The 24,439-nt window shown below is 39.9% G+C and overlaps 1 long non-coding RNA gene across 3 annotated transcripts in view; it reads right to left on the reverse strand.

The window, feature by feature from the left end:
* Positions 1-24,439, reverse strand: part of LOC308062792 — a 46,642-nt gene that overhangs the window by 17,580 nt on the left and 4,623 nt on the right. For all 3 annotated transcript variants that reach the window (XR_013927697.1, XR_013927698.1, XR_013927699.1), the window contains exon 2: positions 243-23,961. This is a non-coding gene — a long non-coding RNA (uncharacterized lncRNA). The remainder of the gene's footprint in view (positions 1-242; positions 23,962-24,439) is intronic.

The following is a 24,439-nucleotide window of genomic DNA, read 5'->3' on the forward strand; positions in this document are numbered from 1 at the left end:
GACAAGCTAAAGCCCCCAGGGATCCTCCAGCAGAGAAAGACCAACTGCTCCTGTCTCCTCTGTCTCTTAGAAAGACATGTTGTCCCACAGGGAGCAAGTGGCCCCTTGGGGCAGAGGTGGAGAAGGCCACCATGAGGGATGGTAAGGAGGTGTGGATTGACAATGTCTGGCTGCAGCAACAGCTTCCAGTGGTCTGCATAACTCAGGCAGAACTTAAAAAAAAACAGCTTTGAGGTACTTACCAAGCCTTTCTCATCATGAGGTCGCTACTCCAGGTCTACACCGCAGGCAATGCGGGCTTAGTTTGACAACTTCACTGCTCATCAGACGCTTCTTGCAGGTGGAAGGGCAACTTAGCCCCCTCTCGGCATTCATCGTAGGTTGTATGGAAATGCGGAGTTGAGCCCAATGTTTTTAAAATGTCTAACTCTATAAAGAAAGAAATTCGTAAAGATGGGAACACATTTTATTTGTTCATTTGTAGAGTCTTACTTACAGAATCTATTTTAAGCCAAGGTACAATTTGAGATTTACAGATATTTGTGGACCATGCCTTAAGGAAAAGCTCTTTACTAATAGACACAGGAATTAATTGAGGGTTATATTTTTCACTAAAACTCTACAACTTTTTTCCTTACCGTTTTTAGCTAAAGATGAAACAGCAGACTGTTAGAAGAAATAGAAGTGCACAAGCAAGGAAGATTGCTTTGTGAAAGGACTAGTTCTAGCTAGTGATGGATCTATCAAAGCTTGGGACTCTGTGAGCAGATATCAACAGATATGTACCCTGAGTAGGCAAAAGAAAAAAATCATTAAATTTACAGCATTTGATGAAGTGCACACTGAAAATGAGAAGATGTAAGGAAGACTCCTCTCCCAGCCTGACAGGTGAGACTTTTTCAGAAAAGTCTCATACATATCTGCAGGACAGCACATCATGGCTAAACTCAACTTTTTGAACTTCTCCTGACCCTTTAATTAGGGAAAGAGTTTGCAGTCAGCACTGACTGCAGTTTGAGATCTGCTTTGGAGAGACTATTATTTACTTTCCCTACTAGGGACACATGATTCTCGCAGCGTTCCCACTTTTACAGCCATCCTGCAGGGAAGTACACAAGGAGCCGTGCACTGAAAAACTGTGACTATCACAGAGCACAAGATCAGATGCAGTTAAATTACAATTTTTTTCCTCACTTTTCTTTTTTCTAAAGCCTAATAAACAGACTTGTGTTTTGTTCACTCTTCCACGAGCTCCTTCCTACAGATTCCTCTCTTGTATTATTTAGGGCATGTATAAAATGTGCATAGACCACACGTGAAATGCTGGTATTTTTGAAATAGCCTAGCATCCAAACACCAGAGACTAATAATGCACCAGTTAGACAGACACTTGCGGAAATCAAGTCTTCTACTTCATGACTGTTTCTTGTTTCTCCTAACAATTGGTTAGGATGATTAAAAACTGATCTCTCTGTATTAATGGAGATAGAGCGTTCCTAAGAAAACATGTGTCATGGAAAATCTCCCTGAAGCATACATTCAGTTCTCCTAACTGCTGACTGAAGCAAGAGCCAGAGGAATCCTCCTGGTTAAAAAAATGACCAGCATCACTGTTATTAATCCTAATAAAAATGATCAGACAATTTCTTGATCTCCTTTCACAGATCCCCAAGGGATTCAGCTGACCTTTGAAAATGTACCAAGTTCAAAATCGCCCTCATTGAAAATAACAATTCCACTCAGATGGACCAGACTGTATTTTTTCATCCAGCGACTGTGAAGAATTTTTTTGTATCATTCATCCCTGACTAGTGCCAGAGACGAGCAAATGCGTGTAAGCCCCTGTGCCAGCCATCTGCTGAGCAAAGCCCAGTGCCAGCTGCTTATCGTGGGCTGCAGGTAAGAGCCGGGCTGTAGGAAAGTCAATGAGAAGTTTACACCCATTTGAAGAGTTTATGTAGAGATTTATAAAGGAAACCGTATTCCAAACCCAGTAGCGTGGTTTGGACCACACCATTTGCTGACGTACTGAAGCTTTTTTTTTTTTTTTTTTTTTAAGCCATGTTTAGTCTGTCAGGAAAGCTGCATTGCTTATCTTCGTTCAGATATTTTTGTAATATAGATGACTCAAACCTTGCTCTCTTTCTGTCTTCGAATACAAGCCTTTTGCAAGATGGTAAAATACGCTCACTGAGCTTTCCTTTCATGGGAATTTAATCAACACCCATGTAAATCAGACAGCACCTTTTTTGCTTCCATGTTGAGTCAGGTCTTAAGTAGATCTTTCCTACCCCTGGGTGGCATCAGGCCTTTGCAGCCCAGCTCCCACGTCTCCCCACTGTATGCACAGAACAGTAGCCCCCTTCGTTTTGTTTTATTCCATACTACTTCTCACCGTGAGGGGTTTTCCATTTTCTTTTTCTTATTTTTTATTGCCATTTTTAAGCTAGGCTAGGAGTGAATGGCAGAACCAGGAGCAGTGTTTATAGGTTCCCTGAGCTGCCAGTCTGGGGTTGATTTCCAGGACAAACAGGTACACAGAGCTAGGAAAGAGTGTCCCCTATGCCGCAGCCTGGCTTGATCTCCTTGAGGATATTTCTGTACTACAGGTATGAGAAATGCTCCTGCTGCAGCATTCAGCTGTATTTCCGAGAAATTTGGGCCACAGAGGAATGCTTTATCCATGCTTTATCACTTTCTCTCTTCTGATCCCAATACAACCACAACCCCGAAAATAGATAATGTCTTAACATTGCCAAGTGTCTGGAAAAGTTTTCAGCAAAAGCCCTGCAGATAAGGTGTCTGAACTCTGTCCCTGGCCAGAATTGATTTGATTCCCCAGTCAGTAAGACACAGATCCCCTGGGACATTCAGCTGATGTTCATGCACATTTCCTGTCTTCTTAAGGCTCCGATCAACTATCAAACACAGACCAAGGAGATGAGCTTGCTGATTTTAAGCCTCTTTTCAGACTCCCAGCCCATCAGAGCCACCCATTCACAGCACCCCTAAATTACTCAAGTTCAAGCCTATAATTTTAGCAAGCCTTTAAGGTATCCCTGGTGTCCTGGCCAAAGGTCTGCCACCTCTGCCCTGCTCCACTACTGAAATGGCCATATCATGTGCTATGTCCATCTCCTGAACACTAAAATGTCATGATTTAACATATGCCAGTTCCACCATTGCATGTGTGGAAACACACATTCTTTACCAATATAAGAACAGAGATATTTTTTTTTTTAATATTTATGTATAGCTTTACCATTTTCTTCATCAGAAGCACTTTGTACTTTTACTTTTAGCAAATTAATTTTTTCTTAGCTGTTCCCCATGGCAATTATATTCTGTTTGTAAAGCAGACCGTTACTTTAGCAAGATGAATCATATCTTCTGTGAAGACATTGGCTACCACATCCATTAGGATTCCCAATTTTTAAAATAATCTTGAAAACAAAATGCTTTGAACAACTAGTTGCAGCAACCTGCATGTTTTTTACGGGGTCAGAGTAATTTTCTTTACTAAAAATTGCTGTGAAAGGGTGCTTCACTGTTTGTATAAGTGATACAGCTATGGAAGAGAGAGACCTGTGCACATTTGAATATTAAATGCTATAAAATTGAAGTAATCAAGATAACACATCAATCACATTAAGATGTTAATTAGCAAACCTTAATATTTTCAGACTTACATTTTAATGGCAAAAAAATGGTAAAAGGATCAAAATATAAATGTTATATAATATAATGCTTAAAATGCAGGTTCAAGGTGATTTATATTTTTGTCACATTTTAAAACCTCAGGAATGATCCATCTATTACAAGCCTTATACTAAATGTGACTTTTGATTTAAAGGAAACAAGTTCAGAAACGTCAAAAACTGTCTCCTTATTCTCAACATTTTCTAGCCTTTTCCAAAAGATACACATTAATGTAGGTTTGTCCTATTCGTATGTGTTATCTGGGCTTTTATTTTCCTTTGGTTTATCAGCTTTCATAGGGTTCTTTTAGATATCTGATTTTACAAGACAACTGATGTAAAAGATATACATCTTCTGGTTTTTTTTATCTACCATATAATTAGACCAGCAAGAGTCTAGGTCTTACAACAAAGCCTTAAAAATGATAACTTGGCGCCCAGTATGAGACTGAGAGATTTAAATCTTCTCTTGAGGGAGAGTGGAAAGTACCAGTCCAGACATTTGAAGATGAACAGCATGAAAATACATCAAATTCACTCAGGTAAGGTACGAGAATTGTCCTGTTATTAATTTTAAAACCTATAAGGGGACTCCTATAAAGATAAATTCAGGACAAAAGGGGCCAGTTCTCTAACTCTTACAGGTCAGAAAACTCTCTTTGGGAAGCAATGTGTGGATTATAGATGCCTGGGGGAAAAAAAAAAAAAAAAAAAAAAAAAAAGCTGAAGACTCAAAAGTTTTGGAAACATAATTTTTGTTTATTTATTTATCTTGCTCTCGCTATTATTTTTTCCCTGTTGCTTTGCATTATTAATTTTTAATTGGCAAGCCCAGATTGTTGTGCAAAAGAATCTAGGTTTCTTCCCAATTCTGCTAAAGCTTTCTCATCTGGAAGGGAGGGGAGGGAAGGCAGCTCCTATAGACACTCTCCCAGTCCATAGTGAGAGCAGAGTGGGAACCCGAGTGGGATGGGTCTTCAACTGCACACTGCCTGAATTCTTCCTGTGACAGCATTGCCACTGGGAATATATCCTTAAGTGAAAAATATCCTTATTTGTGCTGTTAAAAAGCTATATACCGCATGCAGCGTACTTGCACAGAGAGCAAGAATCAAATTTGGCAGCTGGGATCCTGCCCTGTGCTGACATTATATAGCAGACTCTTCCCCATTTATTTCTAGGATTACAAATTCCACTTAGCTAAGCCAAAAATTTGCAATAACTTCAGAACATATCAATAAATATCTCCTGCTGTTATCCCGAAGTCAGGGAATTTTCTGAGTTCAGTCTATTACCCAAAATCCTTCAGTAAAATTCACTAACTGTATATTCTGCTATTGAAATAGGTCACTCCTTAGAAGCTATAAGTTCAGTCATTTTCAAAGTCATATTTGATATAGTTGGCTATTAGGTGTTATTGCACGAGCTTGACAATTTTTGTTCTCCAATTAAAAAGCAGAACTAGCTTCATCCACGTTTCAAGGATGGCCTTAAAACATCAAAGCTGACCAGTAGCTGTCTAAGCAGAGCACGATTCAGAAATCACACATTAAGAATCTATTTTGGATTTCTGCTGGTTTTTATTGACACAGAAGCTTTATGAATCGTGTGCCATGCCATGCTTTTCATCACGACAGTGACAAGCTTTTTTTTTTTCACATGACTCATGGTGTTTATCCCAATCAAATTCCAGGTAGCAAATAATTAATTCAGCGTCAATATTTGACACACGAAATCGATGTGGATTGGAAAGACCTCAGTTTATTGCAATAAAGTAAGTATTTCTGTTCATTACTGGGAAATATCCTAAAGTCTGACATGACACTTCAAGATCAAAGGCTACTTGGCCGCAATAGTTGCCCTACACAGTTACACATTTATGTACTGTGAGAGCCATTATTATTCAGCAATTGCAAGGTGGTATTTTTGCACAGTGTTAGAGTCCCTCCTCAGACTTACTCTGTTGCCTTCTTTCAGACCGAAGCAGAAGTGCGCACCGCGGTGGGTACCTGTCGGAGGAGAGCCACCTTCACTGTCCCCTGCAATGTGCTCCAAAGAAATGTGTAGGTACGAACTTAATTTGAGTGAAAGGACCGTGACTAACAAGGCTTTTAGCTGTTAGGAGACCTGTCCTCTGTTGTTTCCCATGTGCCTCACTGTACAAAATTTCCAGGTTTCCATTTTAACTGGCTGGGGCGGTGTCTAATCCATATGTTATGTACGTACCCGCAGTGTGCTTTAGCAATGCTTTTATAATTGACAAAAATACACCTCCCTACTTATACGCTCATGCTACTTATGATGGCACAAACAAGGACATTCTCCTCTCTTCATCCTTCCATGTAATAGTTCAACTATACAATGAACAGCAGCAACGTCCCTGATAAATTTATCTCTGTATTTTATATATTGCTATATAAAAAAAATCAACTTTTCTAGTTATCATCTTAGTTTGAACACACTCTGAAAACCTGAGAGCTTGAGGCTCAGCTTTTATCTCTTCTTCAGAGATCTTTGTCTTGACTCTTGAACTCCTGTTCACTCCTATTCAGACAAGGGGCAATATTTCTACTGACTACCATGGGAACAGGATTGGGCCGTTAATGTGTATTTGACATAGAAAAGCAGACTAATTGAAGTCTAAATGTTTTTAGAGGTCTCGTTAGGTTGATTTTAATGAGGATTTTTAAAGCTGCCGTATTTCTCATTTTTTTCCTCTCAGAATTTTTTCCTTAGCAGCAATGTGAGTTATAAAGTGTTCAACCAGTCTTTTGTGTTTTCTCAATACCATTGAATCTGTGCACCTCACAAATTCTAAAAATAAATAGAAATGAAAGCCAAACCCTTTCTCTTTCCTTTCTTTAATCACACCTCTCCATGAGTAGGGAGTGCACTTTGCCCAATTGAATTTTCTTTCACTCAAAACTTTGTGAAAAGCAAACACTAATGGAGATGCAATCTCCATCACGGAGTGAACTTACTTTGAAATTCAAGTGACTATACATGGAATTTTTTTCAGATCTATTTTGCAATTGCAATGCAGCTTTTAAATGGCATTAATGGCAAGTATTCAACAACTGAAATTACAGCAGCCAAATTATATTCTGATAATTGCAGAATTAACTTGTGCCGCTGTTTCAAGAGGGTGTTTACCCCTGGGAAGAGGGCTGAGCCAGGTATGGGCATCCTAGACCACCTTCCATTTAGCAGTATATATTAGTTTGATTAAAGTTAATAAAGCAAGAAGAGATTTAGCAAATGGAACTAATGTTCAGAGATAATTTCAGTTGGAATGAATGAACAAGAGATGTGGAGAAGTAATTACAGGAATTTGCTAAAGACCTCTAGGGTGAAATGCACATGACCACAGCACACTGTATGAAGAAACAGAATGAGAAACAAAACATTGTTAGTAATAGGACGCTTCAATTATCCAGAAGTAAATTGGGAACAGCCTGTGGTAGTACTGCCAGGATCTTTATAACAATGCAGACGTAGTGCAGCATTGTTAGAGAACCAGTTGGTAAGCAGGCTGCAAGAGGCTGGAGAAAAATATGTGAGCTAAGTATTATCAGGGTGGCTGCCATTCTGCTGTTCACATCACTCAGTGCTCACAGCTGGAGCAGCTCCTTTGGTGGACCAAGGTGCCACCCAACACCAACACTCATCCAGTCAAGGGTGGACTGCAGACGGCATGCCACAACTTAGGTACTTTAATTTTGTTTTATATAGCTCTAGAGTAATTTTTAGAAAGCAAAATAATAATAAAGAGAAGAGCTTTAAACTCTAAAGCAATGTACTTGTTAGCATTTTACTCCTCTGGCTGATCTGGATTACAGCACAGTGATACTCGTTTACTCTGATGAACTCTGACTTTGAAAGACTCTGACAGGACTTAGCTGCACTCTTTTAATCTAAGAGTATAACCTGTAATCAATAAGAAAGGCTTTTAAAATCATCAATAATTTATTCAAAATTATTCAGTTTTTCAGCCTTCCAGGAACACTGTTTGTGATTCAATGTAATTTCAGCATAAATAACATGTTAATTTTACCCTTCTCCAACCATAATGTTGTTGCTGCAATAGGAATTAATACTGAAAAGCCACAGTTCATTCTGTTGTATAAAACATTAAAAGACAGGCAGGCGCTATGTAGTCGTCATCATGCTTATGCCAGGTTGAAGCTGAGTGATCTGGGGGGCAGGTGTCGATGGCGTGCAGGGGGTTGCAGCACACCGGGGTGGGTAGCATGGAGGAAGGCTCTCAGCGCATATTTTGCGGGTCCTGTGCTACAGAAAATGCTGCTCTCATCTGGAAAGCGACTGTGCAAAACTGTGGACACTGAGTTTTATGTGCACTGTCTCTTGGTGATTCCTGCACAGATGTGTTCAATTTATAATTCAAGGTTGTTTCTTCAGCAGCCAGACTCAGCAAATTCATTCTAAGATTTGAGGCTCAAGCTGAGTTCACTCTTTCCTTCCTTCTCTCCTTCCATCCTTTCTTCCATCCTGATTTCAGTCTTTCATTTCACTGTTTGAGCTAAGCTAACAAAGATACAGGTGTATTTTTATACCCTAAAGAAAAGTGTGTATTTCTAACTACATTCAGAGATGACAAGTCTGGAGTTGATGTGCTTAATTTACAAAGCAGAATCCAATTACACCCATTCTCGTCAGAGTACACATATCCCCTCTGAAAAGCAAAGGAAGCACTGCAAGTTTCCTGTATGTAGGAAATTTCTGTACATCCAGCATTATTTTAGATAGACTCATTTTTCTGGATGACATTTCAAAATAGATGTGTAAGCAGGGATCACGGGACCACTTTTGCAACAATCATTAAAAAGATCTCTGCTCTACTTAGTAGAAACTTGATAAAAATATATAAGGGAACAACGTTACTAGCTAATTGGAAAACTGCTGTACAAATATGGACATGGAAGTTGACATCCTCAACCAAGGTGATGAGATAGTGGCATTAAAATCACAAAATTCCTTAATTTGTGTGTGTGGACTTTGATATGATAAACACCTTGGTCATCAGAGGACTGTAGCCTGAACAAGAATCACAACTTCTGAGGGCAGCCTCTGTTTCCAGCCCTAGCACTGGCCTCATTTGACACCATTTTACTCTGAGAATGGATTTTCACCCTATCCCTAAAGCGAAGCTTAAAAACATATTGACAGGACACAGAATTTTGGGGCAAGTCCAACTTCTGGGTGTGCTCTGTGGGACATCACCCTCGGTTCAGTGACGCTGAACCTCAACATGTTCAACGGGGCTGTGTAGTCCTAAGCAAAAACCGAAATGCCATTTATTTTTGTGATAGAATTAACACTCCTCTGCCTGCCCTGCCGGACATTGAGGGGAATGACCTTTGGGTTTATTCTTGTTTTGCTGTTAATGATGGAATAGCATGTATGTACTGTCTTGCACTACTTGCTAGGTTTGAGCTTGACAAACACTTGCAAAGCCCTAACTGTATAGGCATCCCACACGGGGGTACTCCCTGCGCAGTCACAGCTCCTTATGCACCACTAAGTCATGTGAAGGACAGAGCTCAGGAGCCTATAAGGTTCAACACGTAAAATAATAAACAGAAATGAGCACAGAAATGAGTACCTGCAAATGTTCATTTTCCAGTGGCACTAATGAGAACATTGTTACATGTAAAAGGTACCTTTTGGGGTTTTACCTTGCCATTGTCTTGTGGCGCTTTAGCCTGCAAAACTTCCCATCAGGTTCCGTATTCTTTCTCTTGTGTGGTTCACACAATTAAGTGATAATGCCATGTTTTTGACATCTGTCTGATTTCCATGACAACAGATTATGAAACCAGGTGTAGTGAGCATGTGAGGCGAAAACTAAGAAAAACCATGAAGCTAAATGAAGATTTAATCAATATGGAGAAACAAAGCAACAAAGGGTGGGAAGGAAAGACATAACAAAGGTATTTCCTTCGTAGGAGGAATATGGTTTTCTATTTGCTTTCCACTATCCAGACATTATAGAATATAAGGATGAACCTGTACTCATTAGAGAAACACAATGTTAGCAGACTTTAAAAAGCAAAGAGCCCTGGTCTAGCTGGTGGCCCTCACCAGGTAAGCCATAGGTCCTTCCCTGTGGGAGGGTCCCGCTCACCCCGGCCTTCAGCCAGCACCTGCTCTCCACGCTGAGCAGTGCCTGAGCTCTAGGACCAGCATCCCCACACACCAACCACCAAATACTAACCCTTCTTTCTCTTCCTCTTATGAATAATACAACCTATAAGCAAAGATGGAAGGAATGCGAGTGATTTTATCAGGATAGAATAGCCTGAAGGGACGTACAATTTTCAAAAGCCTAAAAGGTCACTTCGGGGAAGAGATCAGGCTGTTTTCTGTGCCCGCGGTGAACTGGACACAGAAGTAATGAATCCAGATTGCAGTAAGAGATACCTAAGTTTTTAAGGAAAAAAAAAAATCTTCCTAATGGTTTGGGAAGGTGATCACTGGAAAAAAAATGGTAAGGGAAGCTGCGGGCTCTCCATAATAGGAGACAAGAACGGGTCAGAGAAGCATCTGTCAAGCGTGGTTCAGGGAGTGCTGGTCCCCTCCGGCAGTGGGAAAGGATCGTGCGGTCTTTCTGCATCTCTCCAAGCCCAATTTTCTACTGTATTCAAGCCACGAACATTGAAAACTCCTTAATTCTTTAGCCTGTGATTTCAGCTCCAGTAGTTTGCTTGTACCACTTGTTTAAGTTCATAAACTATGTCACACCAGGCTAAGCTGGACATCTTGAAGTACCGCCAAAAAAGGCAAGAGAAGAAAATGACTGTAATCCGTGGTATTTTGAAAAGAAGAGGCATAAATAAGTTTTAAAGCCATGAGCACATAGAGAAAGAAATCATGGGAAGAGAACTGACTGAATGAGCAAAGAATGGGTATTTGGACTCCGTGTTAGTACGGCCAAAGGCAGGCAGGGAATAATAATGGGAAGGCTGATGTTGCCTGATTTTCAAGGGATAATGTATCTATTTTAGTGAAGTAATTCTACACATCTGGATTTCCTTCAGGAATTTTCTTTCCTTAGGTGAGGACATCACTTAGCAGGACTGGGAAGCAGTTGTGGCAGGCATAATTCACCAGCTGGCTGGCAGAGAGAACAGCTCTGAGCTCCGGGCTGGGAGAGCGGTCAGGAAGAAATACATGGGAATTCTGAAACATTTGTCAGTAGTGTTAGGAGTTCAATTTGGCACAGGCAGGGGCATAATAATGCTAGAGTTACTTTTGGGCCTTTGTACACTGCAATATAAATCTCACACTGGCTCAATTTGTGTTCATTTTATGTGTGAAACATTAATAGATTTTTAATATACTGGCACTAGATAGAATGAACTTCAGCAACATCAAAAAGAAAAACTGACATTGCACAATACACAGGGAAATATACTTATGGCATTTTACACTGCTCTGATAAGTAGTGTGATAGGTCAGTGCAGGTGAAACACAGGTTACACGGCCTTGAAGATTTCTTAGTTGCAGTAAATAATTGTTATTGGACTAGAGACCAAGAAGTGTAGGTATATGTGCAGCTTGCAGCAACTGAAACACTAAAGGGCTTCCCAAGCATGCGGAAATCAGCCTACACTGACTAGATTAATTCTATATCTAGAATTTAATCCAGATTACTTCTAAAGCTACTGTATTCTGTGTTATGTTGTTATTATAACTGACTGGGCAGTTACAACCACCAGCTAAATCCACTCTTCTTTATTTATTTTAATGGTCTTAAATCACTTGCAGTATTGGAAATGGTGAAGGACCTACCTGGAACCTCTTGTAAACGTTGCCCATGGACATCCCTCAGTAAATTGAAAGAGGTGGATTTTTTCTGTACAGAGAGAAGTTTGCTCACGTACTATTAAAATCTACAGCATGTGCTGGACCAAGTTAGAGAAGGTAAAAAGCTGAATAGTGAAGCACTGGACTTAGGCAGTTTCCATTAATAGTTAACCAGGTTCTAGACACAGTCATGTACTAGATAAATAAGAAAATGTTTTCTCTATGCCTCTTCTTCTATCATTGCTACCAGTGTGCTTATAAATACTTCACACTTCTTGGCTGCAAGCTCTACTTTCTTGTTTTATGTTTGCCAAGTAGCTAGTGCAATCAGCTCTTCATCTTGAGGATTAATACTGAAATATTAAAAAGATGAGATTCTCTTCTTTAACTGCTGTCAATGAGCTGCTCCTGCGTGCACCAGAGGAGGAACCAGCCTTCCACAGGAGCAGATCCATTCGCCAGGGTTAACAGTAAGCTTCAACATTATTTCGGGTAGCTGGTGTTTTTCATGCAAACTGCATCACAAATGTTATATGGAGTTATAAACTTAATATAAAAAGCAGATGGAGAGAAATTAAAAGAGATAGTCAAGGGAGAAGAGATGAGATATAAAAATAGATGGAACTGGTGAAGCATAGAAGTTGCAGAAAAGCTGTTCCAGATGCCAGGAGCTACTCCAGAGAGGAGTCTCATCCCAGCAATGGGGAGCGGTATGAAAGTGCACTGAGCAGCTTAAGGGACAAAGGGAAAAATATGCAAAAAGCCTTTAATGTTTGCCTCCAAAAATAAGCAAATACTATTTTGAACACCTCATTTCTTGAAATTTACATCATGAAGTTAAAAGAAGCAAATATATTTACCCTCAATATCAGCAATTAGACAAAATTTCACACCTCATTTATTAATATTCCATGTAGAAAGTATAGAAAGCGAGTTGTCATTTTAAGACAGTGAGCAAAAGCAAAAGAGTGTATGTTCGTTCATATGTTATGGCATACTTTACTTTGCAACCATAGAAAATCTTCCAGTTCTGTTTGCTTGATTTTTTAAATGTCTTAACACATACCAAATTGATGTCATAACCCACTTATGTGGCCAACTCTGGGATTCCAATAGTGTGGGTGCCATAGCTTCTGCTTTACACCATGCTGCCTACAGCTCCTCCTGTAGGAAACACTCTCACTGCAGTACTTCTGGATGGAAAAATATAACTTTGTGCTTTCATACACATATCAATTACATTACACTTATTTTTCTTTTTTTATACAATGTTGTCTAAACCAAAGCCACTTCAACAGGTAAATCCATAAACCTACAGGGAAAAAAGCTCAAAATACTAGATATATGTGTGCATGTATATAAATACACACACTTTCAATTCTCCTTTCTAACCTAAGTGGTTAATAAAGGTGGAGTAGGAAAATGTGTCATTTTTTTATAACCTCATTGACGACACTGATGAATATAACTTTATTAGAAGGAGCAGATGTTGTCTTAAACCCTTGAGGTATCTCTGATAAGGATGCATTGCCTTTCTGAATTTGCCGGCAAATATTATCTAAAATTTCAATCTTACTATTATGTACAACTCTACAAATCAGCATTTCTCTTTTTCAAACAATGAGTCATAGTCTTTGCAATGTTTCTTGTGCTTTTAGGACTGTCTTTGTTACAACATGACCCAAATTAATCTTATCTGGGTTAACAAATATTTTTACACATACGATCTATGTTTTGTCTTTCATTCAAGTGTTTGCAACCTTTGATGTAATCCACAGTGATCACTGGTACAGACATCCTGACTGGAATGGTTAATTTATAGAATGAAATGTGTTACTTTCCATGAGAGCCAAACTGTTTCCCAGAAGGCTTTTTAGACTGCAGAGGCTCTCTATAGCAGGCTCCCCATCAATACAAAGCTTAGACAAAGTAAGAATATAGCAATTAGATGACATTTGTGGCCATTACCATCAAAGAACAGTATATTAATGATGTTATACAGAACTATTTCCCAGTATTTCCTTAGAAACTCTTGTTGGGTCTACCCATAAATGTCTCATAAAAGCTATAAATATTCAAGAAAGGAAGTCAGTTACGTTTAAAGACCTCTAATAGGCACTATGAATGAATTCTGAGCCATATAATAGCCAGACACCTGTGAAAAATGGCAAGAGGATGTGATCTATACATTATATATGAGGCACTTTGCTACAGCTGCAAAGATTTCTAGTTATTCAGCAAAGACAGAAAATTAAGACAAGAGCATATAACAAAAATGTTGTTTGAATTAGGTCTTGTATGGTGTTGCTTCTTACTCAGCAATCATTACAGTAATTAGTTTTGCACAAAATGCACAAAATAGATTTATAAAAGCTCATAAATTCAAGTAATATGCAAATTCAGATTTCTTGTATTTATTTAACTTTCTACAAGCTACTTGAAATGCTTTTGTGATCAAAGTAAATGAATAATTCCAAGAAGATGCATCAGCGGAGTTGGACACTGAGATGTCACTGAGATATATTTCAGTTATGCTGTGTTTATTTTCAATATACAGCTATTAAAATCATGGCAATACTAACACTTAAAAATTTTACTGAACTCTTAGGTTTTCTCTCTCCTTCCTCCCTTCATTCTTTTTCTTTTAATCAGTAGGAAAAACGAAACTTGCTTCGGGTCCTTGGCTCACATTGACATTGATAAAAATTTGTCACAGGTGTTGAGGAAAGCAATTCGTAGCTGCAAAACGCATCGGGGTCTGTCATTGCAGGTGGAGCTGCCTGACATAGTCTCCAGATTTACAGAGGACTTGTTCAGAGGGTCTGAACCCACACAGCCTTTTTGAGGCTAATGGACCCACAGTAAATTACCCTGACTAAAAACCTGGCATCCTCACTCGTGACTGTCCTCAGCATCAGATCTGCAAGTGATGGACCGCCCGGTGCAAACTCTGTGCCCAGACGCTGTAATTCATTGCAGAGGGGCTCTGCGCTTCAGGAATGGTATTAAACAAACAAAAGGATGATCTCTCCTGTCAGGCCAGTGTCGTTATGGCATGCTGCCTCTCTGACACACAGGGAGCCTGCTCATCCCACCTGCTGTTGGGCGGATATTGAAGCACTGTGCGTTACTCTGCAAAATGGGCTCAGAAATTAAAAATGGAGATTGCATTTTCTTTCCCCTACCTAAACAAGTGTCTCTCTTTTTTTGCTCACACCTCTGCCTTAGATAGGTTGAGAAAATGACTGGTGGCTGGAAACACCAGTTATGGGAAAGTCTGTCCTCAGTTCTGCAATAGGATTGTGCTGCTGAGAATAAAATTTTAAAATAACACCAGGGAAGCAGGGGAAGATTGCTTGCTTCTCTGATCATTACCATTAAAGCCTGCCACGACATCTCTTTAAGATGCTTCAGTCACTCATGTTACATGGCAGACTTGAGATGTCTTTGAGTTTGTACCAGTAGCCAGACAAAAGCGAGGTTCCTTCACCACACAGCAGTTTTATAGCTGTGTGATACACAAACCTCCTTCACTCTGTGTGACGGATGCCTGTCTTTTCAGAAACACCATTCCTGTGATTTGTGTTGGATAGTCTTGTGGTACTCTTACTACACCTGAGCAATGATTGAGTGGGAGAAAAGCTACATCTGTGCCCCAGCATCCCCAGAATCCTCTTTAGCTTCAACAAGCTGAAGCCCAGCACCAGCTATGGAGACTTCCACTTTATGAAAATTCATGGACCGTTCTCACCTCATAGTGTTTGTTTGAATCCTACTTAATGAATGATTCCTCTTGCAAAATAAAAAATTAATGAATGCATTTACTGATGACAAAAGCTTTTACAATCTTTAGGCACTGAAGTTGAAAAACCTACATAACAGGATATAAGCACAGCGTTGTTAAAAATGTTCTTTAAAAATATTTGTATTGTAGGAAGTAATAGCTGTATGTATATAGTCCCTGACTTTTTGGTTGTTAATATACTTTCCAAAATATCAGGTTATTTTTCACTTTCTGGGAATGAAACACTTTCTTTCATTAATGCAGCAATCTGTGGGTCTGCATGGTGGCAAGTTACCTACAAAAACTACCTCAGATCAGGAAAAAAGTTTGCACTTTCAGTGAAGCTGAATAATTTTCACAGTTTGGCTTTTCTATATGCCCAGCACCTGGGAGTGGCCCCTTAGCTATTTGTGTTTGCTTTTCCCTTAATAGATTATTCATCTGTCTTCCTCCAACTCTAAGCAGAAAGACATGCTGCAGTAAAACCTGTTGCCACCAGACTCTTCTCCAACCACAGAAGTGTAGCATTCCCCCAGGGATGATCCCCTCTGGAGAAAGGGAAGAAAGAAAGCAAAAAAAAAAAAAAAAAAAACCCGAAAAAACCCACCAATGAATATTTATCCCTACAGCTCTGCAGCAGGAAGAATTTCCATCTCTTTTTCTATGTCTGCAGCTGCAACAAAAAGGGACAAAAAAATCCCTTCTCATGATAATGGGAAGAAAATAGGACCACTGTAGCACCTGTGGCAGTGCTGCACCTCCTGAATTCACGCCAAGGTGAAGCAGAGTACACTGGCAACACTGGGGAAGCCCATCGTGCATCTCCTGGGGTGACACCGGGGGATGGTTCCCTGCCTGAGGAGTCACCAGCAGCCCAAGGACCAGGCTAGAGCCTTGCCTGGTGTAAATCAGCCTAAACATACCGACTTTCATTGACGGCTTTGATTTACTGTGGCTGGGAATCTGGCTCTGTGCGTTAAAGACTGGCCATGGGAAGGTATGTCAAGGCTGCAGAGACATACTCTCCACAATTTGGATCAAAGTAATGAGCACTCGAGGAGGAATATAAAGAGAACTGAGTTCATTTTAAAATTTATGGGAGTCCTTTATCATTCAAACTCTGGTGGAAATGATTGCCTTGAAGATTATAACACTCATACCAAAGCCAGCCATGGACTGGCATTTAATCGTTCTCAAAATTGATTTTAAAATTCAGCATAGGAGCTACAACATTAAAAATAAAAAGCTTCATAATAAGTTCATTCTTAAGCATTTTTGGCTTTGATGTAAGGAAGACAATTTATATGTCGAAAAATCTGCCATGCTAGGTCTTGGCACCAATCTTTAAGGAAGGGATTATTCCATTTATGTGGTTGTACATCACCTACTGAAGGGAAGACCAAGGCTATAATTAGGCATCTCTCAGTGTCATCGTGTTAGGTATCTTTGGATAATTGTTGCTACCCACATGGTTATCCATATGTTTTACTGTGAAGTATGATTAATTCTCCTCTTTTTCAATACAATAAGTATTTTATGCAGGGAATACATCTTTATGAACAGGAAAATTCCTGTGTAACAGGAAAATAAAGCTCCTAATCCCACCAATCTCCTGGGTAAAATTCAGCCCGGTAAATGGCATCAAGGTCTCAGTTTCCATGAGTTGTTTATAGCCACAGGAGGTCCCCCAGATAAGGCAGGCTGCTCAAAATCTACCATCTGTCCAGACAACACAGCCCAATGCTTTTTAAAGTTTTAAGTAGGCATTGTTTTTTATGCCTGTTGGATTTTTTCCTTTTTTTTCCTCATGCATTAATACATTTTGAAGAGGGAGGAACATCCCCCCTAATTGCTGTGTGCACCGCTCAGGGACTGCATTCACACTGCTCAGGGCCGACCTTGCACAGAACTGGCAGAACTCTTCTGAAAATGTCTGAGAATTATGAATCGTGGAAGTGGTGGAAAAACTAACAGCTTTCTTTAAGCAGTTGAACACCAGGGCAATTTATAATTTATTTTATTGAGCCATAGAAAGCTGTATTTGCTTCTCAGTAATGCACAAAATGCTTGCTTAAATCCTCAGCCTCTGGTTTGTTAGGCGGCAATTCTGTACGCTTTCTGACCAGCCTACATCCCCGCCTGCCCCAAGCTTGTACAAGACTTACCAGCAGGGAAAACAGCTAAAAATTGCAGTTATTAGTCACTATTCTCCTCTTCTTCTGAGTCATTAACATCAATTACTAACCACTGCATTGTCAATTAAGACTATCACTTGCTGCTATTCACTGCTAATGTGCTAATTGTCATCAATTTACTGCTTCAATTATGTGGTCATATACTTGCCTCGAGGTATACTGATTTGATATAAGGATCTTGAGGAGAAACATACTCTCTCATTGATTTTAATGTGAGAAAAGAAACCTGGAGTGAGTCTGAACATGTTGGATGTACTTGCAGTATGCTCCTAGTGCAAAATTATTCTAACAGACAGATGATGGTAAGGGGGTGGGGGGGAATAATGTGTTTAAACTGAGTATTTTATAGGATTGCTGTTTATTCTTGACCCTTCCACTGAAATTATGTTATTTCACCTGAAATAGATTCATAGATCTTGTTCACTCTGTAGTCGTGTATATATTTTTGCCTAATTATATCTGATTGCTTACTGCGTGTTGTACTTTCTAATGAGCATTGAATTATTAATCTACTGCCTAGTCTGTTCCAGCATACAAAAGGGAAAGACGTCTGTTGTCATTGAAGCACAGTCTATTGTGTTCCCTTCAAGAAGCAGAAGCAAACTTTAGGATTCAGCAGTGTGTCAGATTCTTACTACAGACATAACCAAGTTCTCTTTGACAGGTTTTAAATAATATGTTTTGGTATGCTTTATCTGACACTAAGCTGCCCTGAAAATAGTAAAGCAAGTCTGCTAGCAAGAATAAAATCAGACAATCTCCTAAGGAAAAAAAAAATAAAATCTGTGTCTCTCCTGCCTCTGTTTTTCAATCCTTAGGCAAATAACCTTGTAGGCTGCATGAAATAGTTTAATTTCTTTTATTGTAACTCAGCCGTACAAGGAGACAAAGCAGAGATATGCTTATCTATAGCAAGGGTCCAGTGGAAATGATGTATCCTTTTCCCGTCAAAGGAACATTGATTTTTTCACATAATGTTGTGATGGGCACTTGATTTCCATGGGCAAAATTTATTCATAACGGGGTGGGGTGGCGGGGTGGAATCCTAATACAAATCATTTCAGCAACCAAGAACCAAGTGATGCTCATAACCCTTCTGTTCAGCAGGTGGAGGCTGTGCTGCCCGTGGCCCTCAGCCAGCAGCTCTGCAGCCGGACCCCAGCACTGCCCAGCACGGAGGGAAGCCCCCGGGGGCCAGGTAGGCTGAGAAAGGGCCGGTGCTGTGGGGTCAGGGAGGGAGCGGGGGCACGCCAAATGTGGATCTGATGGGAATGTGGAACTTTTACTGAAGTGCTTTTTAAAATGTTTGCCCTGGAAACAAGTAGATTTAAGCTGAGGTCAGCGGTTATCTTGCCTTTCGCAGGGTAGGCATTGGAGAGGCTGATGGCAATTTGTCATTAAGTAACAGTTCTCATTAGCTGTGTAAATCTGTTGTCTTATCTCCCACGTTAATAACAGTTGCTCTGATGCAACTTGCCATTGATGTATGGATTTTAACTCTGCATGTGCAGAAAGATTTGGTGCATCTTGCTGGCTGTTAGCTTGCGTCCAGCTGTGCAATTTGGTGCTTCCATGTCCAACCTTCGTGTCAGCTGGTACTTTAACATAAGAGGGTATGTGTGTATGGGGGTGGCGTTGGTTTTGATTTTTTTAAGCATTTATTTGCTCTCTGAACCTCTTTGCTTAATGCTGCTTGTGCAGGACAAGGTAAATGGCTATTTTGGTAGTTGGCATCTTCGCTTTCTGTGGACTTGTTCCAATCTAAACCTGTTCCTCATCTATAAAGGTATACCAGGTTCAGTGCGTTAGTTTAAATTTTGATGAAAAGGAATGATGCCAGTATAATAAATAAAGATGTCTGTCAGTTTGTTTAGGAGCTTTTTTAGATCAGCTTGAGGAAAATTTGGAGAAGGGAGACCAGCTTCAAATGTTTTAGAACTGTTAGGTTAAACATTGCTTTGGCTCCGTCACTACTGAAACATGGGCTTCACTGAAACTGAGTGGCATAAATTTTGGTCTATTTTTTCTAGACCTAGATTTTTTTGCTTATCTGTTCTTACCTCTATTCTGGGACATAAATTTCTGGAAAAGAAGAACCCAATAGAAGCTACAGATTCTGTACATTTTAACTGCTGCTTGATGAAATTAGTTTAATATAACAGTTACTGTCTTTTTTTTTTTCTTTTTTTTCCCAAATATATTTTCTATATAAACATACTTGAAACATGATTCAGTGTTTGGGAATGCAGTAATCAAATGGGAGGAGGAGGGAACTATTGAATAATAAGGTGGGAATGAGTTGCACAGTGAAGTCACTGGGTGGAAGCGAGCAGTCCCTTGATGGGCAGCGATCCCTGTGGCACGTACCACCCTCTGCTCGCGCAGCCCTATCAGACAGGGCTAGTGAGGTCCTTAACTCCAGAGTGTGCTCTGGCGTCAGCGTGGTGTGGCTGTGATCTCAGTTGGGGCGTCAGTGCAGGCTCTGACACCCCCTGAAAAATGCAGTACCTAGGCGTACCTTAGAAAGCCAAAGCAGATCACCTTTGCATAGCCAAAATGAACCTTCTAGAAATTTGAAAAGGATGTATAGACACATTTTGTTGATGTATAAATACCTTCCAGACTCCCTAAACTGACTAGTTAAAATCTCATTTCTACTGCCTATGGTCTCATTTCCTGGCACTAATGGGTTCATGACCAGTGACCTCATATTTTATCTTGGACCTGAAAGACAGAAGTGACTGGTACACGTGGACTGACCGTGAATGTCTCGAGCTCTGCATAGTCTGTACCTGACAACTGTGTTTCCTTCACAACCATTTCTCTTTGATCTCGCCTGTTAAAGCAAAACCTAAAATTGACAAGGCATCTGCTTCCAAAACCCTCTTCCTACAATGGCGCTATGAGCACTCTGACAGCAAATACCAGCTCACTGACTGCTCGTGTATGTTGCTGAAATATTGCTTTCACATACCAAAAGCATCTACATAAATTGGGAACCCGTCAGCTTCCCAAATCCTTCAGAGAGCCCAGTGGGTCCTCCAGGGTGTATATACAACTGGGGACTTCTGAGAACATGCTAGAACAGAAGTACCTAATACCCATAAGAAGGACAGGAGAGACAAATAATGTTCATGAAGAGTTACTCACAAGCTCTGCCACATTGCCTGTTGGGAGGGGTGAGGGAATTGGAACTACAACAGCTGTGGAGATGTTCCTGGATGGTGACAGTGTTGGTATCTGGTCCCCCTAATGGCATGTGCACATTAATGAGATACAAAATAGTTGTGAGCAATACAGACGTGGCTGGGCTTAGTGCTCACTGTGCCATGGGATGAGGTGCAGATGTCAAGAAAAGGAAAAAAAGGACTTGAGAGCCTTGGTGCATGCATGCAGGGTGATTGCAGCTGGGCAAGGAGGATGTTTTAATGTGACAAGTCTGAAGAATGATGGTCTTCTCCTGACCTCTCTCTCCCAGCTGTAAACTCCTAGTCCAGATGTAAAAGGCTACAGTTAAAATTAAAGATCTTTTCCATCCTGCTTGTTGCAGGTCCCTACCTGAATCTAATTAACATGTTGATTTATTTTAACTGTAACTATAAAAGTAGTGATCCTCCTTTATTAACGATCGGGAAGGGGAGAAATAAACAGCCTATAACTTACGTTAGCATCAGATGTTCAGATGTAAGCTGTTGGGTAGATCTCTAAAGACAAAGACACGAGAGGGAAAGTCTGGTATCATGCTTAGGAAGTAACTTTCAAATTGTTGGTTACTTTAGAAACATAAAAAAGAAGAAATTGCCAAGTTTGTTTTCCTTTTTTTTTTTTTTTTTTTTTTTGGGGGGGGGGGGGGGGAGGGAGGGGGAGTTAAAACTCTTTTTTTTCTTCAAACAATTTGCTCTAGTCCTAGAAAGTATTTGAAAGACTTGAATACAATTCCTTTTGAAAACTTCAATCCAGTTTCACTATTTAGGTAGGTAATACCACAAATACAGATGGCATTTACCATTGCCTTCTTTCCTCCCAATCTGTTCTCTTTTCTGGGTTAATAGCTTCTCCCACTCTGATCTTCTATTTCAAAATAGAGTGTTTAAAAATAAAATGGCAGATTTCTCTTTGCTTTTCCTCTCTGCTTCTCCACTTCTATATTCTGACTTCGTTACCTTTGGCTCACCTCATCTGCCTACACAGAAAGCATTTTGTTTGTCAGATTTTCTATACAACTTTTCCTAGAACTCAGAGAAAGCAGTTCTTGAAGAATAACTTTCATGCCTTTCAACCCAATTAATATCTTTACTTAAAAAATTCTGTTCTCTATAATTTTTAAGTGTGACTTACAAAGAGAAGACAAGTGAGAAGTTAAGGGGAAGAAAAAACAGGAAGGGGGGGCGGAAATTTTGCACTTTAGTTTTGGTTTTGCCTGTAATCATGACACTGGGTCCGTTGTTCTCTATTAGAACTGAAGGTATTGAATTTGGAGATTCATGCATGAACTAAAAATTAACAGGAAAAAAAAATCAGTTTAGTGAAATCCAAAGAAAGTTCTTACAATTAAATTGTGTGGGGAGTGGGTGTGTCAGACTGATCTTTGATAGAACTTTTTTCTTTTAAAAAGTTATTTAACCACAGTATTTTCTCTTTTTTTTTTAAAAAAAAAAAAAAACAACAACCCACATTTCAAGAAGAAAATATTGTTCACAATGTAAATGTTAAAATACAGCATTTTGAAAACAGAAGTGAAACTCTTCTGTCTTTTTCCAGACATCTTAGTTCGTTTTGGAAGTATTCCAGAAGTAATCATTTAAGACTTTCAAATGAACCTGTTCTATTTTCTTGCTCTAAAAGCATTCTTTAAGCCAGATTCAGTTTTGAATGCTTTCAGCTTCCTTAATAATGATATATTTGACAGATTTACCATGAGCAGAATAATAATAAAATCATCCAGTTGCGGTGGCGATACTTCCCTGTCCCAATAACAGAAAAAAGGTTCACGCCAGACCATCCTGTCATTTGCAAACTTTTTGTCACATTTTGTCACAGCAGGGATCAATATTTGCCAGGGCGCCAACACGGCAGCTCCATATGCTGCCTCTTTCATTAGTGCTTTGCATGGAGGGTATGGCAAAGATAACGCCGCGGTGCCACCCCTGCTGTCCCTTAGGGAGGCTGGTGCCGGGGAGCTACACAAATGGCTTTGGTCTCCTGTTAAGGCAGATATGGTCACGCTTCTGTTGGTAGAAGAGAAAAGGCAACCAGCAGCTTCACTACGGGTGATTTGCCTTTTATTTTAGTGGGAGTTGGATGGGTGTTTGGGTGCTTAACACCACTCCAACATTTTCGCAGGCTGATTAATCCACAAAAAGCTTGTAATTATCTGTGTGTTTCCCTCTGGACTTCTTAGCATGTGTTGGTGTCTGGCTCTCTCTTTACAGCATATGCTATCCATTTCCCAAATCTATTACAAACCAATAAAAGATAACTTATGGGGAGTCAAGGCTGCACAAGTACCCTTTCACGTGCAGTGTGGTCTTTGTTTATCGTGTCATTCATTAAGTTACATGGGTAAAAAAAATGCCATGGCAACGCAATGCTACAGTTACAGACAATGAAGTGATGTACCGATTACCAGACAACATATACTAATTAAAGACACTCAACAATTTCATCTTTTGCTGCATGATGAGCAGAAAGGAAAAAGGCAGCAGGTGCAATGGTGGTGCAAGTTTGCCACTTGAGGAAATGTGTGGAAGAAAACACATTGTGTGCTGCTTGTTTCCCACTGCTGTTAGGCAAGTGGATTCTTTGAGAACTTAAAATGAACCACAAATGTTTCCCTTGACCCAACTAATCTCTGTACCTTTATATTTCTAATAAAGGTACCCATGTGACCAGTAAAGAATTCATATTTAAATGCTAGCTGTCACAATGTGTTTTCTGAAGGCCAGATCTGGTGCTATTGGGTGTTGGTTTGACTGATATCCATTGACTTAAATTAATACTGAATTTTCAACTGCAGCTACTTTCTTGTATTAGAGCCATTTGGAATTTGAGATGTTTATGTTCTGGTAAAAGCAGTTTGATATTTTTTCCTGACTACAAATAAAGTTCAGACAGTTGTTCTATCACAGCAAGAAGATTATCCTCTTCCTTAGACCACTTCCATGACCTTATGCTTTTCGCTTTTAGAAAATTAGCCTGGGAAGTGTATATCTATAAAAGGACCCTTTTTTTTTTTTTTCCTTCTCCCTTTACATACCCAGTGCTTCTCAGACACATAGCATGGACCAGCTTGGCTTCCCAGGCAGCAGGAGGGGTGACCAGACACATCCAGCCACAATGAGCTCCTGCGAAGGACTTTCCTCTTTGGCCTCTCATGGTATTCTGTTTCTCTCTCATGAATCAGGATTTTTCTGGGAGCTGAAGATCTGATTTGAATAGGAGCTTTCACAGAAACAAGCTGAAAACAGTGGTTGATATGGTTATGAACGCAGCCCATCACTTTTTATTGCACAATATCACACTGTGATATCTCTGTCACTCACATCTTACGTTTCCCTCTTAAAGAAGATGCTAGGCATGCACAAATAGTCAAAGCCAACAGCTGACTACCTCACCTCAAAGCATCTTGTACAGTGGCTTGTCCTGGGAGCCATTCTCCTGCAGAATGAGGTTTAGCTCTTCCCGTGCAGAGGAAAGAAGTGACTGTGGTTCTCTCAAACTGGAAAGCAGAATCTTGCCAACTCATCATTTTCCCCCTAGTTTTGTGGTTCCAACCCTTAGCCTTCCTGATCTTTTCACCTGTATATTGTGTAGTATCCCATTCTTATACGGTTTTCACTGTACTTCCTAGCTAGACAATATACCGCTCCCCACAAAGCAGTCAGCCAGTGGTCTGGGACTCTGACTTCTTGAAACCCCTTCAATAGTAATGTGGG

This window comes from Falco punctatus, assembly GCF_963210335.1.
Source record: "Falco punctatus genome assembly, chromosome: 4".
In the NCBI taxonomy this organism is placed as follows: Eukaryota; Metazoa; Chordata; class Aves; order Falconiformes; family Falconidae; genus Falco; species Falco punctatus.